This window comes from Pimephales promelas, chromosome 9, assembly GCF_988280905.1.
Source record: "Pimephales promelas chromosome 9, fPimPro1.hap1.1, whole genome shotgun sequence".
NCBI lineage: Eukaryota > Metazoa > Chordata > Actinopteri > Cypriniformes > Leuciscidae > Pimephales > Pimephales promelas.
Genome location: NC_142777.1, coordinates 3,458,659 through 3,485,248, shown reverse-complemented (window position 1 = coordinate 3,485,248; position 26,590 = coordinate 3,458,659). Strand labels below are relative to the sequence as shown.

Here is a 26,590-nt window from a genome sequence, read left to right as displayed (position 1 = left end):
GTGTTACCCCTTACGTTTTTTTTTTGGGCGAAAAATTAAGTATTCCCAATCTTCTCAAAACTCTGGATTCTGATAGAGGGCCATGAGACTTAGACCTGAGTGCAACAATGGAGGCTCTAGACCCTTCCAGAGCTGAGATATCGAAACTCAAAATTTCGATCAGAAAAAAAACGACAGTATTACTCCTTACGTTTTTTTTTTGGGCGAAAAATTAAGTATCCCCAATCTTCTCAAAACTCTGGATTCTGATAGAGGGCCATGAGACTTAGACCTGAGTGCAACAATGGAGGCTCTAGACCCTTCCAGAGCTGAGATATCGAAAATCAAAAGTTCGACCCGAAAAAAAAAACGACAGTGTTACCCCTTACGTTTTTTTTTTTTTTTTGGGTGAAAAATTAAGTATCCCCAATCTTCTCAAAACTCTGGATTTTGATAGAGGGCCATGAGACTTAGACCTGAGTGCAACAATGGAGGCTCTAGACCCTTCCAACCCGGTCTCACCCCAAGACGTCATATAACTGACGTTTTGGCACGTCTTTTGACCATACGTCAATATTCGCCTTTTTAGGGCCCCCTTAAACGTCGGTAGATGAGGTTATGGGATCCTAACTCTACCCCATACCTAAACCTAACCCTAAACCTAACCCGTCACCTAACTGACGTTAAAGGTAAAGCGTCAGTTGTATGACGGCCCGGGATCGCCATCTACCGACGTTTAAGGGGGCCCTAAAAAGGCTGATATTGACGTATGGTCAAAATACGTCCCAAAACGTCAGTTATATGACTTTTTGGGATGAGACTGTGTTAACCCTTCCAGAGCTGAGATATCGAAAATCAAAATTTCGACCAGTATCCCCAATCTTCTCAAAACTCTGGATTCTGATAGAGGGCCATGAGACTTAGACCTGAGTGCAACAATGGAGGCTCTAGACCCTTCCAGAGCTGAGATATCGAAAATCAAAATTTCGACCAGAAAAAAAAAAACGACAGTGTTACCCCTTACGTTTTTTTTTTGAGTGAAAAATTAAGTTTCCCCAATCTTCTCAAAACTCTGGATTCTGATTGAGGGCCATGGGACTTAGACCTGAGTGCAACAATGGAGGCTCTAGACCCTTCCAGAGCTGAGATATCGAAACTCAAAATTTCGACCAGAAAAAAAAAAACGACAGTGTTACCCCTTACGTTTTTTTTTTTCGGCGAAAAATTAAGTATTCCCAATTTTCTCAAAACTCTGGATTCTGATAGAGGGCCATGAGACTTAGACCTGAGTGCAACAATGGTGGCTCTAGACCCTTCCAGAGCTGAGATATCGAAAATCAAAATTTCGACCAGAAAAAAAAATGACAGTGTTACCCCTTACGTTTTTTTTTTTTGGGCAAAAAATTAATTATCCCCAATCTTCTCAAAACTCTGGATTCTGATAGAGGGCCATGAGACTTAGACCTGAGTGCAACAATGGAGGCTCTAGACCCTTCCAGAGCTGAGATATCGAAAATCAAAATTTCGACCAGAAAAAAAAACGACAGTGTTACCCCTTACGGGTTTTTTTTTTTGGGCGAAAAATTAAGTATCCCCAATCTTCTCAAAACTCTGGATTCTGATAGAGGGCCATGAGACTTAGACCTGAGTGCAACAATAGAGGCTCTAGACCCTTCCAGAGCTGAGATATCGAAAATCAAAATTTCGACCAGAAAAAAAAAAACGACAGTGTTACCCCTTACGTTTTTTTTTTGGGCGAAAAATTAAGTATCCCCAATCTTCTCAAAACTCTGGATTCTGATAGAGGGCCATGAGACTTAGACCTGAGTGCAACAATGGAGGCTCTAGACCCTTCCAGAGCTGAGATATCGAAAATTGAAATTTCGACCAGAAAAAAAAACGACAGTGTTAGCCCTTACGTTTTTTTTTTGGGTGAAAAATTAAGTTTCCCTAATCTTCTCAAAACTCTGGATTCTGATAGAGGGCCATGAGACTTAGACCTGAGTGCAACAATGGAGGCTCTAGACCCTTCCAGAGCTGAGATATCGAAACTCAAAATTTCGACCAGAAAAAAAAAAACAACAGTGTTACCCCTTACGTTTTTTTTTTGGGCGAAAAATTAAGTATCCCCAATTTTCTCAAAACTCTGGATTCTGATAGAGGGCCATGAGACTTAGACCTGAGTGCACCAATGGAGGCTCTAGGCCCTTCCAGAGCTGAGATATCGAAAATAAAAATTTCGACCAGAAAAAAAAAACGACAGTGTTACCCCTTACGTTTTTTTTTTTTTTTTTGGGTGAAAAATTAATTATCCCCAATCTTCTCAAAACTCTGGATTCTGATAGAGGGCCATGAGACTTAGACCTGAGTGCAACAATGGAGGCTCTAGACCCTTCCAGAGCTGAGATATCGAAAATCAAAATTTCGACCAGAAAAAAAAAACGACAGTGTTACCCCTTACGTTTTTTTTTTTGGGCGAAAAATTAAGTATCCCCAATCTTCTCAAAACTCTGGATTCTGATAGAGGGCCATGAGACTTAGACCTGAGTGCAACAATGGAGGCTCTAGACCCTTCCAGAGCTGAGATATCGAAAATCAAAATTTCGACCAGAAAAAAAACGACAGTGTTACCCCTTACGTTTTTTTTTTTTTGAGTAAAAAATTAACTTTCCCCAATCTTCTCAAAACTCTGGATTCTGATTGAGGGCCATGAGACTTAGACCTGAGTGCAACAATGGAGGCTCTAGACCCTTCCAGAGCTGAGATATCGAAAATCAAAATTTCGACCAGAAAAAAAACGACAGTGTTACCCCGTACGTTTTTTTTTTTTTGGGGCGAAAAATTAAGTATCCCCAATCTTCTCAAAACTCTGGATTCTGATAGAGGGCCATGAGACTTAGACCTGAGTGCAACAATGGAGGCTCTAGACCCTTCCAACCCGGTCTCACCCCAAGACGTCATATAACTGACGTTTTGGGACGTCTTTTGACCATACGTCAATATTCGCCTTTTCAGGGCCCCCTTAAACGTCGGTAGATGAGGTTATGGGATCCTAACTCTACCCCATACCTAAACCTAACCCTAAACCTAACCCGTCACCTAACTGACGTTAAAGGTAAAGCGTCATTTGTTTGACGGCCCGGGATCGCCATCTACCGACGTTTAAGGGGGCCCTAAAAAGGCTGATATTGACGTATGGTCAAAATACGTCCCAAAACGTCAGTTATATGACTTTTTGGGATGAGACTGTGTTAACCCTTCCAGAGCTGAGATATCGAAAATCAAAATTTCGACCAGTATCCCCAATCTTCTCAAAACTCTGGATTCTGATAGAGGGCCATGAGACTTAGACCTGAGTGCAACAATGGAGGCTCTAGACCCTTCCAGAGCTGAGATATCGAAACTCAAAATTTCGAACAGAAAAAAAAAACGACAGTGTTACCCCTTACGTTGTTTTTTTTTGGTTGAAAAATTAAGTTTCCCTAATCTTCTCAAAACTCTGGATTCTGATAGAGGGCCATGAGACTTAGACCTGAGTGCAACAATGGAGGCTCTAGACCCTTCCAGAGCTGAGATATCGAAAATCAAAATTTCGACCAGAAAAAAAAACGACAGTGTTACCCCTTACGTTTTTTTTTGGGCGAAAAATTAAGTATCCCCAATCTTCTCAAAACTCTGGATTTTGATAGAGGGCCATGAGACTTAGACCTGAGTGCAACAATGGAGGCTCTAGGCCCTTCCAGAGCTGAGATATCGAAACTCAAAATTTCGACCCGAAAAAAAAAACGACAGTGTTACCCCTTACGTTTTTTTTTTTTTTTTTTGGTGAAAAATTAAGTATCCCCAATCTTCTCAAAACTCTAGATTCTGATAGAGGGCCATGAGACTTAGACCTGAGTGCAACAATGGAGGCTCTAGACCCTTCCAACCCGGTCTCACCCCAAGACGTCATATAACTGACGTTTTGGGACGTCTTTTGACCATACGTCAATATTCGCCTTTTTAGGGCCCCCTTAAACGTCGGTAGATGAGGTTATGGGATCCTAACTCTACCCCATACCTAAACCTAACCCTAAACCTAACCCGTCACCTAACTGACGTTAAAGGTAAAGCGTCATTTGTTTGACGGCCCGGGATCGCCATCTACCGACGTTTAAGGGGGCCCTAAAAAGGCTGATATTGACGTATGGTCAAAATACGTCCCAAAACGTCAGTTATATGACTTTTTGGGATGAGACTGTGTTAACCCTTCCAGAGCTGAGATATCGAAAATCAAAATTTCGACCAGTATCCCCAATCTTCTCAAAACTCTGGATTCTGATAGAGGGCCATGAGACTTAGACCTGAGTGCAACAATGGAGGCTCTAGACCCTTCCAGAGCTGAGATATCGAAAATCAAAATTTCGACCAGAAAAAAAAACGACAGTGTTACCCCTTACGTTTTTTTTTGGGCGAAAAATTAAGTATCCCCAATCTTCTCAAAACTCTGGATTCTGATAGAGGGCCATGAGACTTAGACCTGAGTGCAACAATGGAGGCTCTAGACCCTTCCAGAGCTGAGATATCGAAACTCAAAATTTCGAACAGAAAAAAAAAACGACAGTGTTACCCCTTACGTTGTTTTTTTTTGGTTGAAAAATTAAGTTTCCCTAATCTTCTCAAAACTCTGGATTCTGATAGAGGGCCATGAGACTTAGACCTGAGTGCAACAATGGAGGCTCTAGACCCTTCCAGAGCTGAGATATCGAAAATCAAAATTTCGACCAGAAAAAAAAACGACAGTGTTACCCCTTACGTTTTTTTTTGGGCGAAAAATTAAGTATCCCCAATCTTCTCAAAACTCTGGATTCTGATAGAGGGCCATGAGACTTAGACCTGAGTGCAACAATGGAGGCTCTAGACCCTTCCAGAGCTGAGATATCGAAACTCAAAATTTCGAACAGAAAAAAAAACGACAGTGTTACCCCTTACGTTGTTTTTTTTGGTTGAAAAATTAAGTTTCCCTAATCTTCTCAAAACTCTGGATTCTGATAGAGGGCCATGAGACTTAGACCTGAGTGCAACAATGGAGGCTCTAGACCCTTCCAGAGCTGAGATATCGAAAATCAAAATTTCGACCAGAAAAAAAAACGACAGTGTTACCCCTTACGTTTTTTTTTTGGGCGAAAAATTAAGTATCCCCAATCTTCTCAAAACTCTGGATTTTGATAGAGGGCCATGAGACTTAGACCTGAGTGCAACAATGGAGGCTCTAGCACTAGAAGTGCCAGAATTCCAAAACTACTAGAACGGCCACAAACGGTCATTTTGACCGTTAGATTCAAAACAGTGTTGATAAATAATTTTCGTAATTATTTTTGTCAACCACATTTTTTCAAAGACGAAAACGAGACGATAACTAAATAAAAACTAGGTTTGAATGACAAAGACTATGACGAAAATGTTAGATAGTGACGATTTGCGACGCGGTCAATAATAGGACTCGCAGAACTAGTGAACAGCCCATGCAGCAAAACAAACAGCGCAGGACAGGGCAGCAGAGCTCACCACCATCCGACATGAATGGAACATCTGGATCCGCCGTGTCTGATGATAGCAGCCGTCTCTTTTTCCTTGATGTGGACTCTGACTCTGAATCACTCTCTGATGAGGAGGAAATGTTAACTTGCACCCAGGAAACGTCGCTGTCACTTTCCACCTCCGATTGTTCCCCTGCATCCGAATTATAGATAACTGTAGTCCGGTTTTATTTGCTTGTTTCTGATCAACAACTAATGTAGAAATTATTATATGGTAAACACTGCTACAGAGGTGACCGGACGGACCATTCTGTTGACAGTTGAGAGAGAACACGATCAACCGCGGGATATTTAACAAAAAAATACCGCAAAATTCAGTGCGGTCAATATGACCGTCTATGGCCGAAATAGGTAAATATGTTAATTTTTTTTGTTTTGCCTTACGTTTACGTAACTTAATTTATATGAAAAGCATTTTAAATGAAAATACAGACAATTTTAGGAAAAGTCAGGTACCAGCAGGATTTTATTATTTTTTTCAACAAAGTTATTGTAGATATAAAATTCAAAACGGTCAAAATGACCGTTGTGGCCGTTCTAGTGCTAGGCCCTTCCAGAGCTGAGATATCGAAACTCAAAATTTCGACCCGAAAAAAAAAACGACAGTGTTACCCCTTACGTTTTTTTTTTTTTTTTTGGTGAAAAATTAAGTATCCCCAATCTTCTCAAAACTCTGGATTCTGATAGAGGGCCATGAGACTTAGACCTGAGTGCAACAATGGAGGCTCTAGGCCCTTCCAGAGCTGAGATATCGAAACTCAAAATTTCGACCCGAAAAAAAAACGACAGTGTTACCCCTTACGTTTTTTTTTTTTTTGGGTGAAAAATTAAGTATCCCCAATCTTCTCAAAACTCTGGATTTTGATAGAGGGCCATGAGACTTAGACCTGAGTGCAACAATGGAGGCTCTAGACCCTTCCAGAGCTGAGATATCGAAACTCAAAATTTCGACCAGGAAAAAAAAAACAACAGTGTTACCCCTTACATTTTTTTTAAGGGCGAAAAATTAAGTATCCCCAATCTTCTCAAAACTCTGGATTCTGATAGAGGGCCATGAGACTTAGACCTGAGTGCAACAATGGAGGCTCTAGACCCTTCCAGAGCTGAGATATCGAAACTCAAAATTTCGATCAGAAAAAAAAACGACAGTATTACTCCTTACGTTTTTTTTTTGGGCGAAAAATTAAGTATCCCCAATCTTCTCAAAACTCTGGATTCTGATAGAGGGCCATGAGACTTAGACCTGAGTGCAACAATGGAGGCTCTAGACCCTTCCAGAGCTGAGATATCGAAAATCAAAAGTTCGACCCGAAAAAAAAAACGACAGTGTTACCCCTTACGTTTTTTTTTTTTTTTGGGTGAAAAATTAAGTATCCCCAATCTTCTCAAAACTCTGGATTTTGATAGAGGGCCATGAGACTTAGACCTGAGTGCAACAATGGAGGCTCTAGACCCTTCCAACCCGGTCTCACCCCAAGACGTCATATAACTGACGTTTTGGCACGTCTTTTGACCATACGTCAATATTCGCCTTTTTAGGGCCCCCTTAAACGTCGGTAGATGAGGTTATGGGATCCTAACTCTACCCCATACCTAAACCTAACCCTAAACCTAACCCGTCACCTAACTGACGTTAAAGGTAAAGCGTCAGTTGTATGACGGCCCGGGATCGCCATCTACCGACGTTTAAGGGGGCCCTAAAAAGGCTGATATTGACGTATGGTCAAAATACGTCCCAAAACGTCAGTTATATGACTTTTTGGGATGAGACTGTGTTAACCCTTCCAGAGCTGAGATATCGAAAATCAAAATTTCGACCAGTATCCCCAATCTTCTCAAAACTCTGGATTCTGATAGAGGGCCATGAGACTTAGACCTGAGTGCAACAATGGAGGCTCTAGACCCTTCCAGAGCTGAGATATCGAAAATCAAAATTTCGACCAGAAAAAAAAAAACGACAGTGTTACCCCTTACGTTTTTTTTTTGAGTGAAAAATTAAGTTTCCCCAATCTTCTCAAAACTCTGGATTCTGATTGAGGGCCATGGGACTTAGACCTGAGTGCAACAATGGAGGCTCTAGACCCTTCCAGAGCTGAGATATCGAAACTCAAAATTTCGACCAGAAAAAAAAAAACGACAGTGTTACCCCTTACGTTTTTTTTTTTCGGCGAAAAATTAAGTATTCCCAATTTTCTCAAAACTCTGGATTCTGATAGAGGGCCATGAGACTTAGACCTGAGTGCAACAATGGTGGCTCTAGACCCTTCCAGAGCTGAGATATCGAAAATCAAAATTTCGACCAGAAAAAAAAATGACAGTGTTACCCCTTACGTTTTTTTTTTTTGGGCGAAAAATTAATTATCCCCAATCTTCTCAAAACTCTGGATTCTGATAGAGGGCCATGAGACTTAGACCTGAGTGCAACAATGGAGGCTCTAGACCCTTCCAGAGCTGAGATATCGAAAATCAAAATTTCGACCAGAAAAAAAAACGACAGTGTTACCCCTTACGGGTTTTTTTTTTTGGGCGAAAAATTAAGTATCCCCAATCTTCTCAAAACTCTGGATTCTGATAGAGGGCCATGAGACTTAGACCTGAGTGCAACAATAGAGGCTCTAGACCCTTCCAGAGCTGAGATATCGAAAATCAAAATTTCGACCAGAAAAAAAAAACGACAGTGTTACCCCTTACGTTTTTTTTTTGGGCGAAAAATTAAGTATCCCCAATCTTCTCAAAACTCTGGATTCTGATAGAGGGCCATGAGACTTAGACCTGAGTGCAACAATGGAGGCTCTAGACCCTTCCAGAGCTGAGATATCGAAAATTGAAATTTCGACCAGAAAAAAAAACGACAGTGTTAGCCCTTACGTTTTTTTTTTGGGTGAAAAATTAAGTTTCCCTAATCTTCTCAAAACTCTGGATTCTGATAGAGGGCCATGAGACTTAGACCTGAGTGCAACAATGGAGGCTCTAGACCCTTCCAGAGCTGAGATATCGAAACTCAAAATTTCGACCAGAAAAAAAAAAACAACAGTGTTACCCCTTACGTTTTTTTTTTTGGGCGAAAAATTAAGTATCCCCAATTTTCTCAAAACTCTGGATTCTGATAGAGGGCAATGAGACTTAGACCTGAGTGCACCAATGGAGGCTCTAGGCCCTTCCAGAGCTGAGATATCGAAAATAAAAATTTCGACCAGAAAAAAAAAACGACAGTGTTACCCCTTACGTTTTTTTTTTTTTTTTTGGGTGAAAAATTAATTATCCCCAATCTTCTCAAAACTCTGGATTCTGATAGAGGGCCATGAGACTTAGACCTGAGTGCAACAATGGAGGCTCTAGACCCTTCCAGAGCTGAGATATCGAAAATCAAAATTTCGACCAGAAAAAAAAAACGACAGTGTTACCCCTTACGTTTTTTTTTTTGGGCGAAAAATTAAGTATCCCCAATCTTCTCAAAACTCTGGATTCTGATAGAGGGCCATGAGACTTAGACCTGAGTGCAACAATGGAGGCTCTAGACCCTTCCAGAGCTGAGATATCGAAAATCAAAATTTCGACCAGAAAAAAAACGACAGTGTTACCCCTTACGTTTTTTTTTTTTTGAGTAAAAAATTAACTTTCCCCAATCTTCTCAAAACTCTGGATTCTGATTGAGGGCCATGAGACTTAGACCTGAGTGCAACAATGGAGGCTCTAGACCCTTCCAGAGCTGAGATATCGAAAATCAAAATTTCGACCAGAAAAAAAACGACAGTGTTACCCCGTACGTTTTTTTTTTTTTGGGGCGAAAAATTAAGTATCCCCAATCTTCTCAAAACTCTGGATTCTGATAGAGGGCCATGAGACTTAGACCTGAGTGCAACAATGGAGGCTCTAGACCCTTCCAACCCGGTCTCACCCCAAGACGTCATATAACTGACGTTTTGGGACGTCTTTTGACCATACGTCAATATTCGCCTTTTCAGGGCCCCCTTAAACGTCGGTAGATGAGGTTATGGGATCCTAACTCTACCCCATACCTAAACCTAACCCTAAACCTAACCCGTCACCTAACTGACGTTAAAGGTAAAGCGTCATTTGTTTGACGGCCCGGGATCGCCATCTACCGACGTTTAAGGGGGCCCTAAAAAGGCTGATATTGACGTATGGTCAAAATACGTCCCAAAACGTCAGTTATATGACTTTTTGGGATGAGACTGTGTTAACCCTTCCAGAGCTGAGATATCGAAAATCAAAATTTCGACCAGTATCCCCAATCTTCTCAAAACTCTGGATTCTGATAGAGGGCCATGAGACTTAGACCTGAGTGCAACAATGGAGGCTCTAGACCCTTCCAGAGCTGAGATATCGAAACTCAAAATTTCGAACAGAAAAAAAAAACGACAGTGTTACCCCTTACGTTGTTTTTTTTTGGTTGAAAAATTAAGTTTCCCTAATCTTCTCAAAACTCTGGATTCTGATAGAGGGCCATGAGACTTAGACCTGAGTGCAACAATGGAGGCTCTAGACCCTTCCAGAGCTGAGATATCGAAAATCAAAATTTCGACCAGAAAAAAAAACGACAGTGTTACCCCTTACGTTTTTTTTTGGGCGAAAAATTAAGTATCCCCAATCTTCTCAAAACTCTGGATTTTGATAGAGGGCCATGAGACTTAGACCTGAGTGCAACAATGGAGGCTCTAGGCCCTTCCAGAGCTGAGATATCGAAACTCAAAATTTCGACCCGAAAAAAAAAACGACAGTGTTACCCCTTACGTTTTTGTTTTTTTTTTTTGGTGAAAAATTAAGTATCCCCAATCTTCTCAAAACTCTAGATTCTGATAGAGGGCCATGAGACTTAGACCTGAGTGCAACAATGGAGGCTCTAGACCCTTCCAACCCGGTCTCACCCCAAGACGTCATATAACTGACGTTTTGGGACGTCTTTTGACCATACGTCAATATTCGCCTTTTTAGGGCCCCCTTAAACGTCGGTAGATGAGGTTATGGGATCCTAACTCTACCCCATACCTAAACCTAACCCTAAACCTAACCCGTCACCTAACTGACGTTAAAGGTAAAGCGTCATTTGTTTGACGGCCCGGGATCGCCATCTACCGACGTTTAAGGGGGCCCTAAAAAGGCTGATATTGACGTATGGTCAAAATACGTCCCAAAACGTCAGTTATATGACTTTTTGGGATGAGACTGTGTTAACCCTTCCAGAGCTGAGATATCGAAAATCAAAATTTCGACCAGTATCCCCAATCTTCTCAAAACTCTGGATTCTGATAGAGGGCCATGAGACTTAGACCTGAGTGCAACAATGGAGGCTCTAGACCCTTCCAGAGCTGAGATATCGAAAATCAAAATTTCGACCAGAAAAAAAAACGACAGTGTTACCCCTTACGTTTTTTTTTGGGCGAAAAATTAAGTATCCCCAATCTTCTCAAAACTCTGGATTCTGATAGAGGGCCATGAGACTTAGACCTGAGTGCAACAATGGAGGCTCTAGACCCTTCCAGAGCTGAGATATCGAAACTCAAAATTTCGAACAGAAAAAAAAAACGACAGTGTTACCCCTTACGTTGTTTTTTTTTGGTTGAAAAATTAAGTTTCCCTAATCTTCTCAAAACTCTGGATTCTGATAGAGGGCCATGAGACTTAGACCTGAGTGCAACAATGGAGGCTCTAGACCCTTCCAGAGCTGAGATATCGAAACTCAAAATTTCGAACAGAAAAAAAAAACGACAGTGTTACCCCTTACGTTTTTTTTTTTCGGCGAAAAATTAAGTATTCCCAATTTTCTCAAAACTCTGGATTCTGATAGAGGGCCATGAGACTTAGACCTGAGTGCAACAATGGTGGCTCTAGACCCTTCCAGAGCTGAGATATCGAAAATCAAAATTTCGACCAGAAAAAAAAAACGACAGTGTTACCCCTTACGTTTTTTTTTTTTGGGCGAAAAATTAATTATCCCCAATCTTCTCAAAACTCTGGATTCTGATAGAGGGCCATGAGACTTAGACCTGAGTGCAACAATGGAGGCTCTAGACCCTTCCAGAGCTGAGATATCGAAAATCAAAATTTCGACCAGAAAAAAAAACGACAGTGTTACCCCTTACGTTTTTTTTTGGGCGAAAAATTAAGTATCCCCAATCTTCTCAAAACTCTGGATTCTGATAGAGGGCCATGAGACTTAGACCTGAGTGCAACAATGGAGGCTCTAGACCCTTCCAGAGCTGAGATATCGAAACTCAAAATTTCGAACAGAAAAAAAAAACGACAGTGTTACCCCTTACGTTGTTTTTTTTTGGTTGAAAAATTAAGTTTCCCTAATCTTCTCAAAACTCTGGATTCTGATAGAGGGCCATGAGACTTAGACCTGAGTGCAACAATGGAGGCTCTAGACCCTTCCAGAGCTGAGATATCGAAAATCAAAATTTCGACCAGAAAAAAAAACGACAGTGTTACCCCTTACGTTTTTTTTTTGGGCGAAAAATTAAGTATCCCCAATCTTCTCAAAACTCTGGATTTTGATAGAGGGCCATGAGACTTAGACCTGAGTGCAACAATGGAGGCTCTAGGCCCTTCCAGAGCTGAGATATCGAAACTCAAAATTTCGACCCGAAAAAAAAAACGACAGTGTTACCCCTTACGTTTTTTTTTTTTTTTTGGTGAAAAATTAAGTATCCCCAATCTTCTCAAAACTCTAGATTCTGATAGAGGGCCATGAGACTTAGACCTGAGTGCAACAATGGAGGCTCTAGACCCTTCCAGAGCTGAGATATCGAAAATCAAAATTTCGACCAGAAAAAAAACGACAGTGTTACCCCGTACGTTTTTTTTTTTTGGGCGAAAAATTAAGTATCCCCAATCTTCTCAAAACTCTGGATTCTGATAGAGGGCCATGAGACTTAGACCTGAGTGCAACAATGGAGGCTCTAGACCCTTCCAGAGCTGAGATATCGAAAATCAAAATTTGAATTAAATTGTTGTGATTATATCAAACAAAGTGGCCAAAACAACATTTCTTCAACCCGGTATCACGACAAGACGTGAAATAATCACGTTGGTCCCCTTTTGAAAACGTGTAGATGTCACGGTTTAAACCCCCTCAAACGTGAAACTTACACTTAAACTGAAACTTACCATCACGACCTATTGGTTTTCATTAAACCGAGAAAAATGGAATTTTGTTTTATTGACGATCACGGAGAAACGGTCTATTATTTAAAATGCAAAAAACATTTATTATTTTCAAGGTGAAAAGGATTCATTTGCCTCGATCCACGCCGAAGCAGCCTAAATAGTCCACTTTGGAAAATGTGTAGATGTCACGGTTTAACCCCCTCAAACGTGAAACTTACACGTTTGCGTTAACACGCTCCAGTGGAGAGATATCCAGATGTTATTCGCCTCTGCCATAACGACCTATCGGTTTTCGTTAAACCGAGAAAAAATGAATTTTGTTTTATTTACGATCACTGAGAAATGTTCTATTATTTAAAATGCAAAAAACAAAACAAAAAACAAAAAAACAAAAACAAACATTTATTATTGTCAAGGTGAAAAGGATTCATTTGCCTGGATCCACGCCGAAGAAAATGTCTAAATGTCACATTTTTAGTAAAGCAGCCTAAATATTCCACTTTGGAAAATGTGTAGATGTCAGGTTTTCATTAAACCGAGAAAAATGGAATTTTGTTTTATTTACGATCACTGAGAAATGTTCTATTATTTAAAATGCAAAAAAAAAAAAAAATTAAAAAAAATATTATTTTCAAGGTGAAAGGGATTCTTTTGCCTGGATCCACGCCGAAGAAAACGTCTAAATGTCACATTTTTAATGAAGCAGCCTAATGAGTAAAATGTCTATTTTCTTGGGCGTCCCCCAGCTCCTCGTTTAAGCAAAAGGTACGCTTACATCGACGTACGTTAAACCACGTTAACGGTGTTAACCATAACCTTTTAAATACTCGACCTAGTTCCGTTAGCAACGGGAAGAAACTCCTGTAACTTCAGTGCCCAACCCGTATCACGACAAGACGTGAAATAATCATGTTGGTCCACTTTGGAAAACGTGTAGCTGTCACGGTTTAGTTTAAACTCAAAACCATAAATAGGGCTATGCTGCCCTCTTGTGTCATATTATATTTCTATATTTATTTTTCCAACAAATAAAACCAAACCGTCAATAAAAATTGATTCAATACACCTTTGAATTTAACAGATTCAGTGGCTCAATTGATAAAGCGTTGGGCTTTAAGCAAGAAGATCTGAGTTCAAATCTTGCTTACGTTAAATTGTTGTGATTATATCAAACAAAGTGGCCAAAACAACATTTCTTCAACCCGGTATCACGACAAGACGTGAAATAATCACGTTGGTCCACTTTTGAAAACGTGTAGATGTCACGGTTTAAACCCCCTCAAACGTGAAACTTACACTTAAACTGAAACTTACCATCACGACCTATTGGTTTTCATTAAACCGAGAAAAATTGAATTTTGTTTTATTGACGATCACGGAGAAATCGTCTATTATTTAAAATGCAAAAAACATTTATTATTTTCAAGGTGAAAAGGATTGATTTGCCTCGATCCACGGCGAAAAAAACGTCTAAATGTCACATTTTTAATGAAGCAGCCTAAATAGTCCACTTTGGAAAATGTGTAGATGTCACGGTTTAACCCCCTCAAACGTGAAACTTAGCCTACACGTTTGCGTTAACACGCTCCAGTGGAGAGATATCCAGATGTTTATTCGCCTCTGCCTTAACGACCTATCGGTTTTAATCAAACCGAGAAAAAATGGAATTTTGTTTTATTTACGATCACTGAGAAATGTACTATTATTTAAAATGCAAAAAAAAAAAAAAAAAAAAAACATTTTATTATTTTCAAGGTGAAAAGGATTCATTTGCCTGGATCCACGCCGAAGAAAACGTCTAAATGTCACATTTTTAATGAAGCAGCCTAAATATTCAGCTTTGGAAAATGTGTAGATGTCAGGTTTTCATTAAACCGAGAAAAATGGAATTTTGTTTTATTTAGGATCACTGAGAAATGTTCTATTATTTAAACTGCAAAAAAATAAATAAATAAATAAATAATTATTTTCAAGGTGAAAGGGATTCTTTTGCCTGGATCCACGCCGAATAAAACGTCAAAATGTCACATTTTTAATGAAGCAGCCTAATGAGTAATATGTCTATTTTCTTGGGCGTCCCCCAGCTCCTCGTTTAAGCAAAAGGTACGCTAAAACAATGTATTACATCGACGTTAAACCACGTTAACCGTGTTAACCATAACCTTTTAAATACTCGACCTAGTTCCGTTAGCAACGGGAAGAAACTCCTGTAACTTCAGTGCCCAACCCGTATCACGACAAGACGTGAAATAATCATGTTGGTCCACTTTGGAAAACGTGTAGATGTCACGGTTTAGTTTAAACTCAAAACCATAAATAGGGCTATGCTGCCCTCTTGTGTCATATTTATATTTCTATATTTATTTTTCCAACAAATAAAACCAAACCGTCAATACAAATTAATTCAATTAATACACCTTTGCACTCAACTGACTCAGTGGCTCAATTGATAAAGCGTTGGGCTTTAATCAAGAAGATCTGAGCTCAAATCCCATTCTTGCTTATGTTAAATTGTTGTGACTATATCAAACAAAGTGGCCAAAACAACATTTCTTCAACCCAGTATCACAACAAGACGTTGGTCCACTTTTGAAAACGTGTAGATGTCACGGTTTAAACCCCATCAAACGTGAAACTTACACTTAAACTGAAACTTACCATCACGACCTATTGGTTTTCATTAAACCGAGAAAAATGGAATTTTGTTTCATTGACGATCACTGAGAAATGGTCTATTATTTAAAATGCAAAAAACATTTATTATCTTCAAGGTGAAAAGGATTCATTTGCCTCAATCCACAGCGAAAAAAACGTCCAAATGTCACATTTTTAATGAAGCAGCCTAAATAGTCCACTTTGGAAAATGTGTAGATGTCACGGTTTAACCCCCTCAAACGTGAAACTTACACGTTTGCGTTAACACGCTCCAGTGGAGAGATATCCAGATGTTTATTCGCCTCTGCCATAACCATAGATATATACACTAGACCTCACCTTGGGGGTCTAAGCATGCGTCAAAACCGCCGCCATCTTGGAACAGGGGTCTTGTCAAAGGAAGTAGCTAGGTAATACTGCTATCTCTGCCTTTACTTCAAATTCATTGATGGTGGCGGACTTTTGTGCAGCGTATGATGTTCACGGATTAAATCTGAACTAGAAAGAATTTTTTTTTTTTTTAAATTGTTTTTTTTCTTTCTGGAATCAATGATAAATACATGTCTGACCGTTGGAACAAACCAAAAAAAAAAAACAAGAAAAATCGCATTCATGATGATTTATGGTGATTTACTGTGTCTACTACATTGATGCTGATGCATTAAAGTGGAGGGGCTCCCCTGTTTCAAGATGGCGGCTCTATTGACGCATTCGTTCCAATGAACTGCCGTAGCCAAGGTGAGGTCTAGTGTATATGTCTATGTGCCATAACGACCTATCGGTTTTCATTAAACCGAGAAAAATGGAATTTTGTTTTATTTACGATCACTGAGAAAAAAAAGTGCATCTATCCATCATAAAAGTGCATCTGTCCATCATAAAAGTGCATCTATCCATCATAAAAGTTCATCTGTCCATCATAAAAGTGCATCTATCCATCATAAGTGCATCTGTTCATCATAAAAGTGCATCTATCCATCATAAAAGTGCATCTGTCCATCATAAAAGCGCATCTATCCATCATAAAAGTGCATCTGTCCATCATAAATGTGCATCTATCAATCATAAAAGTGCATCTATCCATCATAAAAGTGCATCTGTCCATCATAAAAGTGCATCTGTCCATCATAAAAGTTCATCTGTCCATCATAAAAGTGCATCTGTCCATCATAAAAGTTCATCTGTCCATCATAAAAGTGCATCTGTCCATCATAAAAGTGCATCTGTCCATCATAAAAGTGCATCTGTCCATCATAAAAGTGCATCTGTCCATCATAAAAGTTCATCTGTCCATCATAAAAGTGCATCTGTCCATCATAAAAGTGCATCTATCCATCATAAAAGTGCATCTGTCCATCATAAAAGTGCATCTGTCCATCATAAAAGTTCATCTGTCCATCATAAAAGTGCATCTATTCATCATAAAAGTGCATCTATCCATCATAAAAGTGCATCTATCCATCATAAAAGTGCATCTGTCCATCATAAAAGTTCATCTATCCATCATAAAAGTGCATCTGTCCATCATAAAAGTGCATCTGTCCATCATAAAAGTGCATATGTCCATCATAAAAGTGCATCTGTCCATCATAAAAGTGCATCTGTCCATCATAAAAGTGCATATGTCCATCATAAAAGTGCATCTGTCCATCATAAAAGTGCATCTGTCCATCATAAAAGTGCATCTGTCCATCATAAAAGTGCCTCTATCCATCACATAAGTGCATCTGTCCATCATAAAAGTGCATCTGTCCATCATAAAAGTTCATCTATCCATCATAAAAGTGCATCTGTCCATCATAAAAGTGCATCTGTCCATCATAAAAGTGCATCTGTCCATCATAAAAGTGCATCTATCCATCACATAAGTGCATCTGTCCATCATAAAAGTGCATCTGTCCATCATAAAAGTGCATCTATCCATCATAAAAGTGCATCTATCCATCATAAAAGTGCATCTATCCATCATAAAAGTGCATCTGTCCATCATAAAAGTGCATCTGTCCATCATAAAAGTGCACTCCTCCCAGGCCCGAGTTTTTGCCTCCACAACCACCCGGGCTGGAGTCCGCTTGGCCTGCCGGTACCAGTCAGCTGCCTCAGGAGTTCCACAAGCCAGCCAGGCCCCATAGGCCTCCTTCTTCAGCTTGACGGCATACTTTACTTCCTATGTCCACCACCAGGTTCGGGGATTGCCGCCTCGATAGGCACCGGAGACCTTACGGCTGCAACTCTGAGCAGCCGCTTCGACAATGTAGGTGGAGAACATGGTCCACTCGGACTCAATATCTACAGCCTCCCTCGGGATCTGGTTGAGGCTCCTCCAGAGGTGGGAGTTGAAGATCTCTGCCAAACGTTTCCAGCAGACCCTTACAGTACGCTTGGGTCTGCCGAGTCTGTTTAGCTTCCTCTCCCGCCATCTGATCCAACTCACCACCAGGTTGTGATCTGTTGACAGATCTGCCCCTCTCTTCACCCAAGTGTCCAAGACATATGGCTGCAGTCAGATGAAACGACCACAAAGTCGATCATCGACCTACGCCCTAGGGTGTTCAGGTGCTGCATGCACTGATGGACACCCTTTTGCTTGAAGATGGTGTTCGTTGTGGACAAACTGTGACTAGCACAGAAGTCCAATAACTGAACACTACTCGGGTTCAGGTCAGGGGGGCCATTCTGTCCCTAGAGCTAGTTTCCATGTCCAGGGATCGGGTTGTTGAGGCCCCCGCCTTCGACTGCCGCCCGATCCTCTCAGCACCGGCCCCTTACGGTCCCTGCTGAAGGTGGTAAGCCCACGGGAAGGAGGCCCCACGTTGCTTCTTCGGACTGAGCCCTGCCGGACACCGTGTGGGAGGCCCTGCCACCAGGCGCTCACATACTGGCTCCAAGGTGGGGCCCCGGCTGTCCTTGTTTTCACTTCACTCATAAGGTTTTTTTAACCGTTCATGGTCTGACCCGTCGCCTAGGACCGGTTTGCCTTGGGAGACCCTACCAGGGGCATATAGCCCCGGACAACATAGCTCATAGGGTCGTTCGGGTACTCAAACCCCTCCACCACGTTAAGGTGGCAGTGCAAGGAAGGGTTGATTAGAATCACTTTTTTTCTATTTCAGTTTATTCTAATGGGGATTTGTTATACCCTATATGAAGAGTTCAGATGCAAAAGCCTCTAAGTGCCATTTGAAAATTTCTTCTAAAATGATAATTTTTATCAAGCTTGTATATTTAAGTTCAGTAATTTCACTTAAATGGCAATGAAGATTACCTATTAATGGTCATTTAAGTGAAATTACTGAACTTAAATACACAAGCTTGATAAAAATGGTCATTCTAGAACCAAATTTCAAATGGCACTTAGAGGCTTTTGTATCTGAACTCTTCATATATACATTACACATACAGTATTTGAATATATGAGTGGTTTTCTGTTTTGTTTCAATAAATACAGTATAGCACCAATATAATGGTTTGAATAGTATCTACTTATTATGGGAGATGTTCATTTGGACCAACATGTTTCAGGTGGGGATCATCAACATTTGCTTCTTAGACATCATAAAGACTGTAAAAGTACAAAAGTTAGAAAACATATATCAATAGGGTCCTGAGGACAGGAGTTCCAGTGATCCAATGTCACAATTTATTTTTACATTTTTTGGTGTTCATTTGAGTGTTTATGCACTATACATCATCTAATCATGACTTGATGATGAATTTAGGGTCTCAGGTATATCTACCATAAGGGAGCGCGTCTTTTTCCACTCGTAGAGTGGGAGCATTCGTGAAATTTCCAGAGAGTTGGGGGCATCAAATTCAGGTTTCACCTCCTGTATCATGATCCCACCGGTCCAGTTCACCACACTTGAGCCATGAATGTTTGTTGTTATTTTGTTCTGATTGTCCCACTCGAGATGAAACACATTCCCTCACCAGTAGTAATAATAATAATAATGAAAGTATAATTAATTAATTATTAAGCATAACATTTTTTTTTTAACTTAACAGAAACCTGGAGAGACCATTATCTGCCAGTTAATGTGGGCTTCCATAACGCTAAATGCTCTTCACCAAGAAAGACCTTTCTAATTGTGTGTTGGTGCATGGTGTAGGCTATGTATTTGTGTAGTTAGTTTAAAAATGTATGTTAAATAAACCTCACATTACCAGTGAATCCTAATTACATGATGTGATTTTAATTAATGCATATTTTTGAACACGTTGTATCTTAAAATGTATTATTTAATTAAAATATCTATGTTATATTTTTAATGTGCAACAAGTGAACATTGGGAACAAGCTCAACATGTGCTCAACAATAATTTACATAGCCAGTTATGAAAAATGGAGGAGATTTATCAAATCGACAACTAAAGGAGAAAAACAGACTGCCTATAAATGTGCTTTTTTGCTTTTTTGGATATCCAGGGTGGCAACCAATATAGCCAGAAAATACATACATGTGACAATATTTCAGGTGGGGATCATCAACATTTGCTTCTTAGACATCCTAAAGACTGTAAAAATACAAAAGTTAGAAAACATGTATCAGAAGGGTCCATAGGGGAGGAGTTCCAGTGATCTAATGTCACCATTTTTTGAAATTTTTTGGTGTTTGATTGAGTTTTTATGCACTATACATCATCTAATCAAGACAATCCTCATATCTATCAATTCCTCATGCAAAGACGAAGAGAAAATGGGGTAGATTGTGTCTGTAGGATGTATTGTTCAGATTCTATGTAGATTTAAAGTTGGAGGCAGCCAAAAATCAAGCACGATGTTTACATCTACAATAACTATTTCAATGGGATTTTGGCATCTTTACCTCTGATCAAACTAATGCGATTAAGCTCATCATCGCTTATTATATTCTCATCTGAGACATCATGGATTTACACTCAAAGGTCAAAAAGACATTTTCTAGGTTATGTATTTCTCTAATAAAAATACAGATGTGATGCATCTCGCCTCACACGAAATATGGAAGTAAAATGGCTTAACTTAAAAAAACACATATCTTTGTTTTCTTTTTAGTCTAATCTTTTAAATATGGTAACACATTAATTGAAGGGGTGTCCTTAAGACTAACATGACACTTTCATATAATGAATATGAAAGAGGGTTTATGCATGTTTATGACAACTGTCATTAAGGGGCCGTTTACACCTGGCCACTTCATGCGTTTTCTGTGATCGGATAGCTATCCGATCCTGAAAAGACCAGGTGTAAATGCCCCCCGAAACGCATTCGAGACGGATTTGAATCCGATCGCTCAAACCACTTCGGGGCTGTTTACACCTGGCCACTTCATGCGTTTTCTCAGATCGGATAGCTCTGATTTATCAAAACGATTCCGTTTACACCTGGTCACATAAATGTGTTTTTGCAAAACGGATATAAATCCGATCTTCAATTCCCGCGCTATATGCGGATTTAATGAAGTACACGTCACCGAAAGCAACAGATATGAGCTGCATTTTATTGATCATCGGCTAATTTCAAAATCAGCAAAGACCGCAATAGGAGAGAGCGGCAACAGAACTGGTAAGATCACTTCGTTTCTTTAATTTTAATGAAGATGGTAGTGTTAAGCGTCTGCGACTTACTTTCACTTTGATTTGCGATTGAACGCGGCGTTCAGCTGCTCATCTGAGGTGTTGCGCGTAAGCGCGTCGCAGTAGCGTCGTCATCTGACTAAAATGGCATGACATATAGCCTGTAACACGCTCTCACGCGTTTATTTTTTTATCATTTTTGGGCGTAGTAACATTTACATATGTGGTTTCAAGAACCAGATGCATTTACACTTGTCCAGTTTCGTCTGGAATGCGGCCAGACCAACTCCTGAAGTGGTTTGAGCGATCGGATTCAAATCCGTCTCGAATGCGTTTCGGGGGGCATTTACACCTGGTCTTTTCGGGATCAGATAGCTATCCGATCACAGAAAAACGCATGAAGTGGCCAGGTGTAAACGGCCCCTTCAGGTCAGGAGGTGGTCTGGGCTGCATTCCAGACGAAACTGGACAAGTGTAAATGCATCTGGTTCTTGAAACCACATATGTAAATGTTACTACTCCCAAAAATGCTAAAAAATAAACGCGTTAGAGCGTGTTTCAGGCTATATGTCATGCCATTTTAGTCAGATGACGACGCGCTTACGCGCATCACCTCAGATGAGCAGCTGAACGCCTATCAAGCCAACGCGCCGCATTCTATCGCAAATCAAAGTGAAAGTAAGTCGCAGACGCTTAACACTACCATCTTCATTAAAAGTAAAGAAACGAAATGATCTTACCAGTTCTGTTGCCGCTCTCTCTTCTCACCGTCTTTGCTGATTTTGAAATTAGCCGATGATCAATAAAATTCGGCTCATATCTGTTGCTTTTGGTGACGTGCGCTTCATTAAATCTGCATATAGCGCGGGAATTGAAGATCGGATTTATATCCGTTTTGCAAAAACACATTTATGTGACCAGGTGTAAATGGAATCGTTTTGATAAATCAGATAGCTATCCGATCTGAGAAAACGCATGAAGTGGCCAGGTGTAAACAGCCCCATAGTGTCATTCGCTCAGTTATCAACTGAACTGCACCGTTCATTTCGGATGCTGTTCGGTGAGAGAAACGTGTTGGAGGAGGCTGTGCTGTCTATGGATGTCCGAGCTGAGACGCGAGCGCCCCATCAGTAGGGTATTTTACGAATAGGCGACTAGGCTGGGCTAACTATACTTTTCTCAGACTGTTTAGATTAACAGCGTACTGGCAGTTCACTCTATGGGCGAGGGTGCATTTAGAAAGGAGAATCCCATCCTTTACCGTGAACTATACATCAGGGATCTTTTCCCCTCAGCCGAATATCAAGGATTCGTGTAACGTTAACGTGATATGTTGAACTTGTAACTTGTGTAAATAAAACATTTAATGCAGACATTGTCAGACGTTTCATGTACTCATTGACGAAAGTACACATCTCTAGATAGTGTGTCGCTAAAAATTCTGTTTCTTCAGCCATGTCAGCGCGCCTCAGACTGTTTACAAGCTACGGCTGTTCTGCTGGTGCGGGTAGGCAGCGCCCCAGCGGAGTGGCTTACCATGCCAGTGACGTAGTCGAATGTTGAAATCCAACATGGCGGCGCCCGTGTAACAAAAACAACACTTTCAATGTACCATTTTATCCCTTTTAACAAATTATGCCATTTTAAAAATTGTACCAATGATAATTAATAAAATACATCTGTTATGTCACCTTTTTTCAAATTTCAGTTCAGTTCATCTAAAGAAACGAAATGATTTTACCAGTTCTGTTGCCGCTCTCTCTTCTCACCGTCTTTGCTGATTTTGAAATTAGCCGATGATCAATAAAATCCAGCTCATATCTGTTGCTTTCGGTGACGTGCACTTTATTAAATCCGCATATAGCGCGGGAATTGAAGATCGGATTTATATCCGTTTTGCAAAAACACATATATGTGGTGTAAATGGAATCGTTTTGATAAATCAGATCCCAGATAGCAAACTGACATTGAATCAACGTGGAAACGACGTCTCTCATGACATTGAAACAACGTTGATTTTGCTCATCGAATTAACGTTGAACCAACGTCAGACGCGGCATTCTTCAAAGCTAAATGAAAATCGAAAATTGGTTTGCTTTCATAGCGTTGAAACAACGTTGATTTCAAGTTGATTTTCCGTTAGTTTTGAAAGAATGACGCGTCTGACGTTGGTTCAACGTTAATTCGATGAGCAAAACAATGTCAGATCAACGTTGTTTCGATGTCATATTTCTACGTTGATTCAATGTCAGTTTGCTATCTGGGATAGCTATCCGATCTGAGAAAACGCATGAAGTGGCCAGGTGTAAACAGCCCCATAGTGTCATTCGCTCAGTTATGACATTTTTAATGCAAATATGACATTTTTTGAGATGTCCTTATTATAACAACTTGACAAACCAATACATCATAACCTGTCAGTGTCTTTGTCATGACGACTTGACATAACTAAGACAACACAACCTGTCATAAACATGACAGAGCAGATTAATGATCAAACTTAAGAAGCCACTTGGGAAGCTATATGGGTTAACATTACATTAAACTGTCATGCGGTTGGTTTTGACATTGGCTGTCATTAGACCATTATAACATTTTAATGACATATTCAAAGTGTATCACTGTATTCGAGGTCACGAATAATATATAATAATAATATATAATCAAATATATAATATTTATGCCACAGTTATAAAGGCCTCATTACAGCCACAAAACATGAAATCCAGGGGGAGGAGTTGGATCCAGATCCAACTCCTCCCACCTACATATACCTAAACCTGCCATTCTCCACCCCCTGATCTCTAACCCCACCCCTAATCCTACCCATCTCCAGCCCTTGATCCCTAATCCTACCCATCTCTGCCCAAATCCCTAACCCCACCCCTATTCCTACCCATCTCTGCCCCTTGATCACTAACCCCACCCTTAATCCTACCCATCTCCACCCCTGATCCCTAACCCCAGTGGTGGAATGTAACGAAGTACAAATACTTTGTTACTTTACTTGAGTACATTTTTCACGTATCTTTACTTTACTTAAGTACAATAAATAGTGCATACTTTTTACTTTTACTTCGTTACATTTTGCAGCAATTATTATACTTTCTACTCCACTACATTTCTACAACTTCTGTTACATTTTCGTTACATTTTCTGATCAGTTTTTCCCCTGCCAAAACGTAATCTGACCGTCCGTTCGTTGCACGTTTGTCTCACCGGTGACGTTTGGTTGCCATAGATACAGTATATCAACCCGGTCACACTAAATGCATCTCGCATGCAGTGTGTTTATCATCCAACTCATACGCGAAAATTTGTTTTTACGTGCATAGGAAACACACCGTGTGTAATATATGTTTGGTAAATAAATAAATTAATATTTATTAATCATAAATTAATCTCGTTTACTGCCAAACATCATGCTTATCCTTACTATATGTTAATAACTATGTGTATTGCCTAATTGCAAGCTTGTTTCAGAAATGGTGACATTTTTTTCCATCATTATTGAACATCATTATAGGAGTAGGCTATAGGTTGAATGAGTTAGAATTAAATGTTTTATTAATCATTAGAAAATAGACATTAAGATAATAAATTGTTATGCAAGTACTTTTACTTTTAATACTTAAAGTACATTTAAAATAAAGTACTTTTTACTTTTTACTTAAGTATGGTTGTCATTGTGTTACTTCTACTTTTACTAAAGTAAATATTTATCTGGGTATTTGTACTTTTACTTAAGTACTGAGATTCAGTACTTCCTCCACCACTGCCTAACCCCACACCTATTCTTACCCATCTCCACCCCTGATCCCTAACCCCACACCTATTCTTACCCATCTCCACCCCCTGATTCCTAACCCCACCCTTAATCCTACCATTCTCCACCCCCGATCCCTAACCCCACCCTTAATCCTACCCATCTCCACCCCCTGATCCCTAACCCCACCCCTTATCCTACCCATCTCCGCCCCTTAGATCTGGATCCAACTCCATCCCATGGATCTTGTGTTTTGCAATGAGGTGCTACTGGGATTATCTAGGTATTTAAAATACGCTCTCTTTGGGGTGTTTTCAATGTGAACACACCGCTCGTACTATACTACAAAAGTCACAGAATAATGCATAAGTCCGAGAGTTGTGACGCACCTCTGGATTCGGTGCCCGGTTGAGAATGGGTCTCGTTCTCCAGGCGGACTGACTTTACTCCAGACTCCAGGTTTGGATCCAGTTTACATTGCGGGTTTATGTGACATGTTTTCTGAAATGCCCCCTAGCTGGTGTTTTAGTGATGTATGAAGTCAGTTCTCCTTAAATACGCTCATAATCCACTAATGTGCATTTCACAACCACTATTTTTGTCTTTGTTTTGAACAGGACATCTATTGCTTTCACTATTCACACAGAACAACACACTCTCTGTTTCCTTTTACTTGTGCTGTTGTTTTTAAATGACGCTCACTTTGGCATTACTCAAATTTTAAGTGTGGCATTAGTGTCTAAATACATTAGAGAGAGAGAGAGTATATGTTTAAGAGATAATAATTCTGTTCAAATTCACTTTCCATATTATGAAACAGATGTTATTGTGAATGTACACCCAGTTATGCTGTCTTTTGAGTAGCTAAAATGTTTCATTAAGGCAATAAAGGCTGTGCTACTGTGAGTACAGTCTCAACTCAATGATGTTTCATTGTGTTTAATCAGTGTTTTCCAAGTCTATTATCCAAGCGTTAAACAGAACATGAGCAGCACAAAGAGTCACTTGTTTTAACACATCGGTGGAAAAGTGTCGGAATCCAACAAACCATTCAACCGTCTGTTCATTTTGAATGCAGAATTCATTTTCAATTAACTGTAGAAAAATATTCTAATTTAAAGGTAGGGTGAGAAATGTTTTTCAGAGACACTTTTTGTTACACGGGTTGAAATCATAGACTGTAAAAAAGATGGACGACGCCCCTTCTCTCTTTTCCATCAGAGTGAACTGAAGCCGCCAGTGTCTCGATATGACGCTGACATCATGGACTTGAGTCTGCGCACTTGCGTGTTTCGGGACCAGTCATGCGCAGTTGTGAGCAGGAAGTAAAGCCGCGAAATCAAGGCCGCGCCCTCATTCTCGCACTTTTATTAAGTGTCCCCTGTCTGCTTCGTTCTTCTCCAATGATGTCTGCTGATTGCAGAACCTCGTTAAAATAAGGTAAATACAACTACTAACCACATAATCAACATTATTAAAAAAGTCCGCTGGTGCTTCAGTGACTACCTCACACAGAGAACCTGTCAATCACAGCTGTCAATCATGATGTCAGAGCACCGTTATTTTATCATCACATAATTAACTAAAAACAAACTTATTTTAAAAACGAACACTTGAAATTACATCAACGTGATAGAAACTACAGTAAATGACAGAAACTATCTTTGGAAAAAGGATATTTGAAGTGTAATTTAATTGTTTAGTTGGTCTCGCGTCCCATTGAATAACATGGGGAGGCGGGGGTTATGAGCTATGCTAGGACCGGTCACAGGGGGGCGATCGAGACGTTTTGGCTTCACTTTTGGGGGCTTGTGCGGCACGCTTGGTTGAAATGCTCTTCACATCCTGATAACAATCAATAATAGGTACATTTTTTTTTTAACTATTCTCTGAAAGTCTCGTGTCCAGAGGTCGTGAGTCGTAAC

The 26,590-nt window shown here is 40.0% G+C and overlaps 1 pseudogene; it reads left to right on the top strand.

Annotated features, from left to right (window-relative positions):
* The window catches only part of LOC148977469 (uncharacterized), a 158,923-nt pseudogene extending 140,988 nt beyond the window's left edge, over positions 1-17,935 (top strand).
* The last annotated feature ends 8,655 nt before the right edge of the window (positions 17,936-26,590 follow it).